The sequence below is a fragment of the Chiloscyllium punctatum genome, chromosome 2 (genome assembly GCF_047496795.1).
Source record: "Chiloscyllium punctatum isolate Juve2018m chromosome 2, sChiPun1.3, whole genome shotgun sequence".
NCBI lineage: Eukaryota > Metazoa > Chordata > Chondrichthyes > Orectolobiformes > Hemiscylliidae > Chiloscyllium > Chiloscyllium punctatum.
Window position 1 is genome coordinate 155,644,298 of NC_092740.1, and position 13,418 is coordinate 155,657,715.

At 42.3% G+C, this 13,418-nt stretch overlaps 1 protein-coding gene across 8 annotated transcripts in view; it reads right to left on the reverse strand.

Moving 5' to 3' along the window:
- The window catches only part of kank1a (KN motif and ankyrin repeat domains 1a), a 260,651-nt gene that overhangs the window by 113,563 nt on the left and 133,670 nt on the right, over positions 1–13,418 (reverse strand). Inside the window, exon 1 of one of the 8 annotated variants that reach the window (XM_072590779.1) lies at positions 10,691–11,041. The exons of the other annotated variants lie outside the window; for them this stretch is intronic. The gene's annotated coding sequence lies outside the window, so the exon portion shown is untranslated. Of the gene's footprint in view, positions 1–10,690; positions 11,042–13,418 lie in introns of those variants that run through there. 8 annotated transcript variants of the gene reach the window in all.

Below are 13,418 nucleotides of genomic sequence, written 5' to 3' on the forward strand. Positions count from 1 at the left end.
AAGCGATGATTCAACTAGCAATGAGTTCTAAAAGTAAACGGATCTGGAAAAGGACATTGAAGCAGCTCCTGTGAACATGGGAAGACTGATGGATTTAATTAGCCCTCAGCTATGTTACACTGGTTTGCCTGAAAGGGCACAAAGAGTAAATTTCTTGTCCAAACATTAGGTAAGACAAACATCGATGTATTATTGCTAGAGGGATGTTGCTCAAAATTACACGTCTCTTATTAAAAATAAATTGAATTCACGATACTAAAAGCTTGATGACAGTATGAGAAGTTTCACATCCAGAGCTCCAACTAAACATTTTCACAAGGATGTTTAATCCTGTTCGGTACGTCAACAAATCCCATGTTAGTACAACTACAAGCAAACTGCAATGTTGCATTCATCTCCGTGTGGCCCAGTCCAAACCACCCTTAAGTAGTTGACATTCCTCTTGCTTAATGAGCACCAATTTCAACAGTTATGCTATTAAAAAGTGAAAGCGAATTATCACCACAATGCTTTCACTTGTAGCTTACAAAAGATCAAAATTGTTCACAAACTCCTCCAGAATAATCACATAATGAGCTGCAGGAGAAAACATTCCCCAAATGATGATTAGATTTTTCAGGAAGGGAGGAGAGTGAAGAAACAGCTTAAATTGTTTCAAAAGAAAAAATGTGAATAATTTGTTGCATCTTCTGGAATATCCCAAATTTAGACCATCTTGTTTCAGATTTGTAATCACTGAGATGTTGGAACCCATTAGAAGCATTGGACTCAAGTATGAATTTGATATGTGCAAATACAGCCTTGAACAACATTCTGAATGAGTTTCAACAAAAAACTTACTTTACAACTATTGCCATTTCAATGCCATAGACCCAATCCCCAATTCCCTCAAGGCAGCGACATGCTCAGCTTGATGGTCCATCAACTTTTTTAACCATCTGTTCATGTGATGAGTGTGTTGCTGGCTTGGCCAGCATTCATTATCCATCACTAATTGCCCTGGAGGTGGTGGAGATTGTGGTGAGATGATGATAAGGTACTTTTCCCATCTGCTACTGTCCTTGGGGTGTAAGGACACTGCAGTGCAGTTAGGAAAGGAATTCCAGGATTCTGACTCTGCAACACTGAAGGAACGGTAATGTAGCTGCAAGTCAGAATGCTGTGGGGCTTGGAAGGGAACTTGTAGATGGTGGTGTCCCCATGCATCTGTTCTCTTGTCCCTCTCTCTGTTATAAAGGTTACAGGATTAGGCAATGCTATGCAGGAGTCTTAGTCAATAAAAAGTGTGGTGCTGGAAGCAGCACAGCAGGTCAGTCAGCACCTGAGGAGCAAGACAGTCGACATTTTGGGCATAACCGGATGAAAGGCTTACTTCTCCTGCTCCTCAGATGCTGCCTGACCTGATGTGCGTTTTCCAGCACCACACTTTATCGACTCTAACTTCCACAGCATATGCAGTCCTCACTACCTCCTTATTACAGGAGCCATGGCGAGTTATTGCAGTGCATCCTGTAGATGGTGCACATTGTTGCTAGTGGGCATTGATGTCAAAGGAAGTGAAGTTTCAAGGTGGTAAATTAGGTTGCCAATCAAGCAGGCTGGTTTCTCCTACATGGTCTCGAGCAGTGTCGAAGTTGGAGCTCCTCAAGATAAGGCTCTCCAATCTTCATTTGAGCACTGGTGAGAAAAGAGGAGAATTACAAGAGAACAACAAAGCACAAGAATAGCACTGCCCAGGAATAGGCTGCACTGACATATGACACCTTTCTAAATCACCTGCTGTAAAATTCAGAGATCTCTGAGCTGTTCTTATAGGCACAGCATCTATGCGGCTAATCCAGTTTTGTTTCTGGCCAATGGTAATCCCCAAGAAGTTGTTAGTGGATTCAATGATGCCACTGAACATCAACAGGGGCAATGCTTACATCCTCTCTGGTTGCAGATGGCCAATGACAGCACACATATACCTGACAACGTAACTTGCTTCTTATCACCCCAAGCTTAGGCATTGTCCAGATCTTGCTAAGTATGAACATGGATTGCTTCAGCATCTGAGGAGTCTTGAATGCTGAGCAATTAGCAAACATCCTCACTTCTGACTTTATGATGGAGGGAGGGTCATTCATGAAGTAGCTGAAGATGATTGGGCAGAGGATGCTACCCTGAGGAACTCCTGCAGAGATATGTCATGGAGCTGAGATGACTGACCCCCAACAACCACAAACGCTTTCCTATCTGCCAGGTATGACTCTAACCAGAGGAGAGTTTGACCCAGATTACCATCGAATCCAGTTTTGTTTGGGCTCCTTGGCTCCATACTTAGTCAAATGCTGCTTTGATGACAAGAACAGTCACTCTCACCTCACCTCTGGATTTCAGTTCTACTGTCTGTACCAAGTTCAGACTAAGGTCAGGACACAAATCAAAGAGTGTGTAAATAAACAGGTTATCCCATTGTAGGGGTCTCTCCGTAGTCCGATCAATGATCACTTCTAACACTATGCTGATGATTGAAAGTAGGCAAATGGGGAACTAATTGGCTGGGTTAGAATGGGTCCTGCTTTTTTCCATATTGTTGGGTATATGCCCAAGTTGTAGCAGTACTGGAACAGCTTGGCTCAGAGTGTAACAAGATCTAGAACATAGCGTCAGTACTACTGCTCAGTTGTTGTCAGAGCCCAGAACATTTTTAATACATGTCTTCATCTATGTGCTGACATCACGTGGAGTGATTTGAATTGGTTGACGACTAACATCTAGAAAACTGGGGCTCTCTGGAGGAGGCCAAGATGGACTATTCTCTTCCGACTTCAGGCTGAAGGTGGAACTCTATATTTCAGCCTTATTTCTTTTCCACTGAGACCTCCCGTTGGGGAGGATGGGATATTTGATTCACAGCCCCCGCTTCCTGTCAGTTGTTTAATTAGAACAAAGAAGAAAATTTACAGCTCAGGAACAGGCCCTTCAAGCCTGAGCCGATCAATAACCCACTGATATTCATGTGTGAGGACCACAGACCATAACCATGTCTATTGCATGTTTTTTCTGCTTCTAAGCATGTTAACAATGCCATGTTACAGCTTCAGCAGGTTGATACATCAGATTGCGCTATGGCTGGTGCTGCTCCAGACATACCTTCTTGTGCTCTTCACTGAATCAGGGCAGGTTTCCAGGCATGGGAGCAGAATTAGGGGTACGCTGAGTTAGGAAATTGTCCTTGAACAAGATTCTGTTGCTGCTGATTTACATCGTCTAATGAATTCCCAGTTTGGAGGTACAAGGCCTGTTTGAAGTTTGGCCCTTTCAGCACAGTGGTAGTGATACAAACCATGATGAACAGCATCCCCAAGAGATGAAGTGTTTTAGTCTGCACAAGGATAGGGCAGCGGGATATCATCATATTCACAGAATCCCACTTCACAGACATGATTTTGTTGTTGATTGGCTGGTGTGTTGGACAGGCCTAATCCCGTGCTACGGTGTAATTCAGCCAAAGCTAGATCAACAGGCACTTCTTAAAGAATCAATTAATTCATAGATCTATGGGCAAGACTGGCTAGGCCAGCATTTATCATCCATCCCTAATTGCCCAGAGGGCAGTTAAGAGTTAACCGCATTGCTGTGGGTCTGCAGTAGGCTACACCAAGGAAGGACATTCATGTGCTTAAGGTAATTAGAATTAGGTTTACTGTCACATGGACTCAAATGAGGCCAGTGAAAAGTTTACCAGTCACCTCTTACAGTGCCATCTTAGGTACAAAGATACCTAGGTGCATATTCTTCAGGGTGGCACGGTGGCTCAGTGGTTAGCACTGCTGCCTCACAGCACCAGGGTCCCTAGTTCAATTCCAGCCTTGGGCAACTGTCTGTGTGGAGTTTGCACATTCTCCCCGTGTCTGCGTGGGTTTCCTCCGGGTGCTCCGGTTTCCTCCCACAGTCCAAAGATGTGCAGGTCAGGTGAATTGGCCATTCTAAATTGTCCATAGTATTAGGTGCATCAGTCAGTGGGAAATGGGTCTGGGTGGGTTACTCTTCGGAGGGGTAGTGTGGACTTGTTGGGCCGAAGGACCTGTTTCCACACTGTAGGGAATCTAATCTTAAAAAAAAATTCTTGGTAAAGCAAAATAAATAAAGACGATGTCTGGCATTAAAGATCACAGGAATAGATCAGAAATCATGAACCAGATGGAGTTTTACACCAATTAATATTGTTTATGTGTGCGCCATAAAACTAGCTTTTACTTTCAGGTTTTATTGCATCAAAATTCCATCATCTGTCAGAGTGATCTTCAAACAGAGGATCCCCGAACACATGGTTGTGGGGGTCACACTCCAGGACTCAAGCCCAACAATCTAGACGGAAATGTTAATCAAAGACCCTGCCTGACCTTTCATTGGATGCCAAACAGCCAATAACTCAATTTAAGAAAAGGGATGGGTTTGTTTGATTTCCTGGCCAATATTGATCCCTCAGTCAACTTCACAAGACTATTGGGCTTTTCTCTCATTAGGGAGACATGGTATTCAGTTGGCTGGTTTGCAATAAGAAGGTGATTCCAAACAGCATGGGTTCAATTCCTGTGCTGACTGAGCTTACCATAAAGCAATCTCCTTTTCAACCTCTCCCCTTGCCTGAGGTATGGTGTCCCTCTGATTAAACCATCGCCAACTGTCTCTCTCTAATGAGAAAGCAGCCCATCACACACACAAAAAAAAACACATTTCCTCATCATGATCACATTGTTGTTTCTGGGAAATTAACTGACATACCCCCAGCATTCTGGGTTGCTACCTATCAGAAATATTTCACTAGCTTTGGTACATCCCATGCTGGTGGAAGGCACAATAAACGCAAGACTTTTTAACGATTAGATTAGATTAGATTAGATTACTTACAGTGTGGAAACAGGCCCTTCGGCCCAACAAGTCCACACTGCCCCGCCAAAGCGTAACCCACCCGTACCCCTACATCTACATCGACCCCTTACCTAACACTACGGGCAATTTAGCATGGCCAATTCACCTGACCTGCACATCTTTGGACTGTGGGAGGAAACCGGAGCACTCGGAGGAAACCCACGCACGGGGAGAACGTGCAAACTCCACACAGTCAGTCGCCTGAGGCGGGAATTGAACCCGGGTCTCCGGCGCTGTGAGGCAGCAGTGCTAACCACTGTGCCACCGTGCCGCCCACTTTTCATTCATGTTAAAACTTTCAACAAGATTTAGTTTGGAAGAGGCACACAAAAATTTGAAATTGAAAACCAATTCACAAAAATGTTTGGCTTACATCTTCAATATATGGACAATTCGAAAAACAGACAGAACTCATCTTCTGGAGGCATGTTGTGAAATTGTTGTGTCACCAAAATGAAGACTTGTACTTCATTTATTGCCTCACTGGGTAGACTGTAGTTCAATGACTGAAGCATTTATGATTATATAGAAATTCCACTATTGCAACTGTTAAAACTTATACTGTGTCCTAGGCATTAGGAAACTTACCAAAACCCTGGCACTATAAAATAAAATCTGACTCAAGCCACATATAAGGTGACAGGTGAACAGATGACAAAAAGCTAAGCACTGACACTTGAATAATAGTCGAAACTAAATGTGCTGTTTCTGGAATGTGTAGAAGACAAACCTGCATTAAGCTGGAACTAAAAGGTGTGGTATTTTGAAGAAACATGCGAACAGGAGGAAGTGGAAAGAGTGATGGAAGACATTGTACAAGTATGACAGACGCCCATAAATACCAAGTTACAATTACTAAACTGTGCAGTTCTTTTCTGCTGGAGGGTATATCGTAAAAGCATAAGTACTTTCCAAAGTTGATCACAAAATTCCAGTCATTTAAACAGAGGTAAGAAATAAACAAACAATTTTTCATTGTAAATACAGCCAAGTATCTGGCTAGTTAACACAAATCTCAACAGACAGGTCAAACATAGTTTTCCCAGTCCAGAACATAGTGGTAAGCATATCAAGATTCAAATAACAATTGGCCACAGTTTACAAAATAAGACTGGTACTTGCCTGACAAGAATGTGTTTTCTTTTCGCTTCCTCAAACACTGGAGAGACCTGTGGTGCCAGTTTGATATTAAAAAATAGACAGAACCTAAAGTCAGGCTCCAAGGTTACCCTGACCTCAGTATGGTTTAACTTACACAAGATTAGTATTTTCCCCCCAAATAAATCAAATACAAAATATGAAAATTAAGCTGCCGGAGCTTCTAAAACGTAAAAGCAGCAGCTGAATCATTTCAATAACGCTGCATTACTTGCAACAAAACATTCCTGTCAGCAGTTTCAAGATGTCTTGTTTGTACTGTTCCTCAAAACTTCCAATATTAAAAATATAGTTCAAGAAAGAGGTCATGTATTGCACTGCTACTGAACTTAGCCAAACAGATGCTGTATTTACAAAAGTGCATTAAATCAATATTTAATTCCAATGGACTATAAAACTGCATAAGTAAAGGAGTTAAGCTGGATGTTATATTAAACATGACAAAAGCATCCAGCACTAATGGTGGTCAGATGACGGAAGGACGACATTTTCATAGGTGCTTTGGTGATGACAAACATAAGGCAGACGTTGCTGGACACGAAGCTATCTGACACCAAACAATGCCCAGAAGAGCTGAAAACTGGACAGTACAGTATGAAAACCAAGGAAATCACCATTACTGCATACTAAGTTAAAAATCTCAATACCAGGTTCTAGTCCAACAGGTTTATTTGTAAACACTAGCTTTTGGAGTGCTGCTCCTTCAACAGGTGGTTGAGGATTATAAGACACAGAATTTATAGCAAAAGTCTACACAGTGTAATGTAACTGAAATTAAGTAATGGAAAAAAAGACCTGGATTGTTTGTTAAGTCTCTCATCTTTTAAAATGGACACACTGGTTTCAGTTCTTTCATATGTAAATCCCAGAACTGTCTTAAACATACATTCTCACGTGAACTTTACCAATAGGTGCCATGTCGGCCCAGATAATGCACTGAAGGTGTGAGGCTGTCTATGCCCCAATGTTCACGCTGATTCTATTTCTAAAAAAGGGATTAATGGATTCTTACTTGGATTCATGCAGTTTTTCGGCAAAATAAAACGTCATTCTACATGTACTGTGTGTGTATATGTGTGTGTGTGTGAGAGAGTGTGTGTGAGTGAGAGAGAGAGAGAGAGAGAGAGAGAGAGAGAGAGAGAGAGAGAGAGAGAGAGAGAGAGAGAATGAGAGAGAGAATGAGAGAGAGAGAGAGAGAATGAGAGAGAGAGAGAGAATGAGAGAGAAAAAAAGAGAGAAAGAGAGTGAATGAGAGAGAGAGAGAAAATGAGAGAGAGAGAATGAGAATGTGAGAGAGAGAATGAGAGAATGAGTGTGAGAGAGAGAGAGAGAGAGAGAATGAGAGAGAGAGAGAGAGAGAGAGAGAATGAGAGAAAAAAAAGAGAGAAAGAGAGAGAATGAGAGAGAGAAAATGAGAGAGAGAGAGAATGAGAATGTGAGAGAGAGAATGAGAGAATGAGTGTGAGAGAGAGAGAGAGAGAGAGAGAGAGAGAGAGAGAGAGAGAGAGAGAGAGAATGAGAGAGAGAGAGAGAGAATGAGAGAGAGAGAGAGAATGAGAGAGAGAGAGAGAGAGAGAATGAGAGAGAGAGAAAGAAAGTGAGAGAGAGAGAGAAAGAAAGTGAGAGAGAGAGAAAGAAAGTGAGAGAGAGAGAAAGAAAGTGAGAGAGAGAGAGAGAGAGAGAGAGAGAGAATGAGAGAGAGAGAGAGAATGAGAGAGAGAGAGAGAGAGAGAGAGAATGAGAGAGAGAGAGAGAGAGAATGAGAGAGAGAGAAAGAAAGTGAGAGAGAGAGAGAAAGAAAGTGAGAGAGAGAGAAAGAAAGTGAGAGGAGAGAGAGAGAGAGAGAGAGAGAGAGAGAGAGAGAGAAAGCAAGAAAAAGGAGTGAGAGTGAGAGTAAGAGTAAAGGGATACAAGTCTGTGAGAGGGTGCATGTGTGAGTGTATGTATGTGTGAGTGTATGTCAGAGAGCTTGTGTATGAGAGAGGGTCTTGTAGGAGTGTATGGGTCTGTAGGAGTGTGTCTGTAGTGGGTCACCTGTAGTGTGACATGAACCAAAAAAGGTCCTGGTTGAGGCCATCCCAATGGATACCAAACTCGGTGGCGTCCATTCATCCATTGCCTTAGCCTGGTACAATGGCGAGACCGAGCAGAGGCTACGGCAACGGATGAACGGACACCATACAACAATCAACAGATAAAAGTTTTCCTTCCCAGTCAGAGAACACTTCAGCAGTCCAGGACATTCAACCTCTGACCTTCGGCTTACCGTCCTCCAAGGCAGACTTCAGGATGGGAAACAACGCCTGGAGCCCAGTTACAAGTGGAGTTCCACAGGGATCAGTTCTGGGTCCTCTGCCGTTTGTAATTTTTATTAATGACTTGGGAGAGGGAGTCGAAGGGTGGGTCAGTAAATTTGCAGACGATACGAAGATTGGTGGAGTTGTGGATAGTGAGGAGGGCTGTTGTCGGCTGCAAAGGGACTTAGATATGATGCAGAGCTGGGTTGAGGAGTGGCAGATGGAATTCAACCCTGTCAAGTGTGAGGTTGTCCATTTTGGAAGAACAAATAAGAATGTGGAATACAGGGTTAACGGTAGGGTTCTTAGTAAGGTGGAGGAGCAGAGGGATCTTGGGGTCTATGTTCATAGATCTTTGAAAGTTGCCACTCACGTGGATAGAGCTTGTAAGAAGGCCTATGGTGTATTAGCGTTCATTAGCAGAGGGATTGAATTCAAGAGTCGTAAGGTGATGTTGCAGCTGTGCAGGACCTTGGTAAGGCCACATTTGGAGTACAGTGTGTAGTTCTGGTCGCCTCACTTTAGGAAAGATGTGGAAGCTTTGGAGAGGGTGCAGAGGAGATTTACCAGGATGTTGCCTGGAATGGAGAATAGGTCATACGAGGATAGGTTGAGAGTGCTAGGCCTTTTCTCATTGGAACGGCGAAGGATGAGGGGTGACTTGATAGAGGTTTAAAAGATGATCAGGGGAATAAATAGAGTAGACAGTCAGACATTTTCCCCAGGTACAACAGAGTGTTACAAGGGGACATAAACTTAAGGTGAAGGGTGGAAGGTATAGGGGAGATGTCAGGGGTAGGTTCTTTACCCAGAGAGTGATGGGGGCATGGAATGTGCTGCCTGTGGGAGTGGCAGAGTCAGAATCATTTGTGACCTTTAAGCAGCAATTAGATAGGTACATGGATAGGTGCTTAAGCTAGGACAAATGTTCGGCACAACATCGTGGGCCAAAGGGCCTGCTCTGTGCTGTATTATTCTATGTTCTAACGCAAAGTGAACGAGCAGAGGCGGAGAGCCAAGTTCAGTACCCATGGGGGTGACCTCAACCGGGACCTTGGGTCCATGTCAGACTACAGGTGACCCCACTACAGTGCACGTGCGCACACACACACACACACACACACACACACACACACACACACACACACACACACACACACACACACACACACACACCTCGAAGCTATAACCTGGTGTTGAGAGATTTTTAACTTTACACAACCCAGCCCATCACCGGCACCTCCAAATCATGACTACTGTGTAACACAATTTCAGGACATCAAATTGCCTGGGATTTATAAAATTGCAATGTAGCCACAGTTGTAATGTCGGAAAGGTAACAGCCAGTTTGAACCCAAAGGTTCCACAAACAGCAACCTAATAATGACAAACAAACTGGTGTCATGGATAAATATTGGTTGGGGCACAGAACTTTTTTGAACTTCTTTGAAAATGGGATTTTTCATATCTCTCCGAGATAGATGCTTCTTTGTTTAATATCTTATCTGAAAGATGTTACTGAGGGTAACTCCAAGCACATGTTTTCAACTAGTTTCACACGAAGGGTTAAACCAGCAGTACTCTGATACTTTAGAACGAAATGAGGAATGTCTCTCTCTTGCAAACAACCAAATTGCTGGATCAAGGAAAATGTGGTAAGGTTACGTGTCTGTTTTATTACAGCATTGCGATTATAGCTTCACTGAAAGGAAATAATTGTTCAGTTTTACTTTCAAAAGGTCAATTAATAACTTGACTTCTTAATATGCTCACGTTAATTGCGTTATACTTATCCAAAGTAAATTAATTTAGATTTTTAAAACTTTCAAACAGACATTTCTGCATGTTGGATGTATTACAAAAGTAATAAATAGACAGATACCAAGTGCCTATTGGTAACATAAAAAAGAAATGGAGAACATTTCGACACAATAGATCTTCAAGGTGCATCTTCTGTCTGCATATTTGAGGTAAAATACTGTTATGACAACGAAAAATGTAAATGCCTTCTCACGCAGTATTTTGTTGATAATGCAGACACAGAGTAAAGAACAAGTGCAAACTAGTCAACTTGGAAGAAACCAGCTTGTGAAAGGAACAACTGGAATTTATTAAAAGCTCACCTGAAGGACATGCATACATTTAAATACCTTGACACAGTTTTTCAAAAATGGGTCATAACAGCTTCCTTGAGCATGTCTAATGTGTTAATCTAACTGAAGGCTGGAGACTACAGATATAGGACAGTACATTAAATACCTGCCATTCACATTTCATAACCAATTGGTAGGAATAGGTTTAAAAACAGCATTTCTTACCTGTTGGTGTCATGTCAAACTCCCTGACCAGTAGGGAACAGGTAGCAGACAGGACAAGGTTACTGTCTGAGCAAACGTCAGTGAAAACTGAGATCAGAATATCACCTCCTAACCAAATTAACTGCTTTGATCATATGACTGTAAAGTGACACCTCAACTACAGGCTAGTGGCTACACATCCACATATAAGCATACTGGGAGCTCCAGACCTCCAAAATACCCACATCAATGAAAAATAGATCGCTATTAAAATCCAAGGAAAGTACAACCTCAAACCTGGCAACGTGTACAAGCGAGAAAGAAAAAACTTGGCCCTTTTATAAACGGAGCAAACCTCCAGCAAGTCTCAGATATTTGGGCTTGCGGATACAGGTTAGGTCATGTGCACTTTACACTAACGCTTGGAGTCTCACATGCCTCAGATTGAAAATTAACTGGCTCAAACTGAATAACTGCGGTTAAATCAACTGGAAATATCCGTGAGTGTGAGAGAAATGGCACACCTTCTCTGACTCAAAGTCAAACATTGTTATATGCTTAACGCACACCTAAGGTGGAAACAAAAAGACACTATCCCAGACTAAAATAAGATTCTACAGGATGGTAGGAGTTACATCTCACAGGGGAAAAAAGTTTTCAAGTAACTCAATATCCCATTATTTCACAATTTCCCTAGGGCTACTAGGATTTAAAATCAATTTAAAAACACCAACACTCAATACTTTCCATTTTAGTCAAGTTGTCTCAAATTCAATAATGAACCAATAACAAAATGATCTTGCTTATTCCTGGAAACAGGATGCAAGGCAGAAGCAGAGATCTAATAAGTGTACTGTTGAAATCATTCTGGCTAAACTCTGAAAATGGTTCCCACCAATGCTCAGCAGCAGCAGCGTGTACGACTATCCATACGATACACTGCAGACATTCATCACAGAAATTCACCAAAAATCCATAGAGAGCACCTTCCATCTAAAAGGACAAGAGCAGCAGGTATACGGGAACACCACTGCCTGCAGGTTCCTCTCCAAGCCACTCTCACCATCCTCACTTGGAAATATATTGCCTATTCGCTGGCCCAGAATCCTGGAATTCCCTCCCCAATGGTATTGTGGGTCTACCTTGAGCATGCGGATGGCAGTGGTTCAAGATGACAGTTTATCAACACCTTCTCAAGGGCAAATAGGAACAGACACCAAATGCTGACCCAGCCAGCTAACCCCATGTCCACAAATGAATAAAAAGAATTTGCGTGCAAGACATTTGATAAGATCTCCAAAATTAACATGCACCCGCAATCATGAAAGGACCTTCAATAATCTAGTGAGGCACTGCTGGTGATCTGGGAGGCTGCACATTGCCTGCTTGTCTATGTACGGGTGCTCTATAGTCTAAACACAAAGCTATTAAACAAGTTCTAACCTCTTAACAATTTCATTCAAAAGCCAATTATCTTACTACTGCCATATCAGAGATAAGGGGTTTCAGATTTACATTAGCTATACTTCAAAAAAAGTGACTTTCTTGTGACATTAGCTTCAGTTAAACCAAAACAGAGCTTAAATTAGGATATAGTCTTCTATTTGGCCAGACATTGTTGGACAGCTTTACTTAGTCTTAGTTTAACCTTGCAATACTATCATTTGCCTTTCAACTTTCAAAGCACCACTCCCCAGGGTCACTGGTGTGTTTTAGTTTAGAGCATCAGAACAATTTGAATGGCAAAGAAATTGGAGTGGGATGTGACTAGAGAGTGAGCTCAGGGGAGACCGAGATAACGTGGAGCACAGACAGTGCGAATGAGACTGCAGCAGGGGGAGGTGAAGACCAAAAGAGTTACTGACTAAACTGTTGGAAATTTGGTGCAAAGTGGAAATTAGCTACAAAGGAGGACAGAGGTACTTTAGGTAAGGTTGACTGTGAGAACTGAACTCTGCAGAGTGAGAGGTTAAAAGGTGTGATACGAGGTACCCGACCTGCAGTGAGAGCTGTGAAGGAGAGACATCACAAACAACATGATGCCAGTTCAAGGAAAGAAACGGATGGTGCGGAGGACTGGTGAATATTTTTAGTCTTTCAAGTAAAAGTCAGGTGTTCAGTTTGTGTTTAAGTCACCAGTGTATGTCTTCTCTCTTTACTTAATAATGATGTGGAGATGCCAGTGTTGGACTGGGGTGGACAGGGCCAGAAGTCACACGACACCAGGTTATAGTCCAACAGGTTCATTTAAAATCACAAGCTTTGGAACACTGCTCCTTCATCAGGAGAAAACCTGTGATTTCAAATAAACCGGTTGGTTGATAACCTGGCGTTGTGAAACTTCTGACTTTTTCTTAATAAGAGCTGCTTAAATGTTAGATTAATACTGGTACTTTCTTTTTAGTTTATAGAAATAAAGTATCATTACAGTGAAGTGTAAATATAAGGGATCTTGAGTTAATTAATTTATAAATCAAGTCAATTAGGATAGTAATGGAGGGCAACTGATGTGTTGCTGCTGCAATATGTGGGAGCTACTGGCACCAAAGCAACCCAGAGTGAACACGCCCATATGAAGTATTTAACAAAATCAAGAAACTTTGAATCAGAGTTGAGGAAATGGAATCTGAGCTTCACACATTGCGCTGCTTCAGGGAGCAGGAAGGTTTCCTGTACACTTTCTTCCAGAGGGTGGCCACATCCCTCACACTCGGCAGTTCAAAACTAGTATGTAATCAGGGAGAGCTGG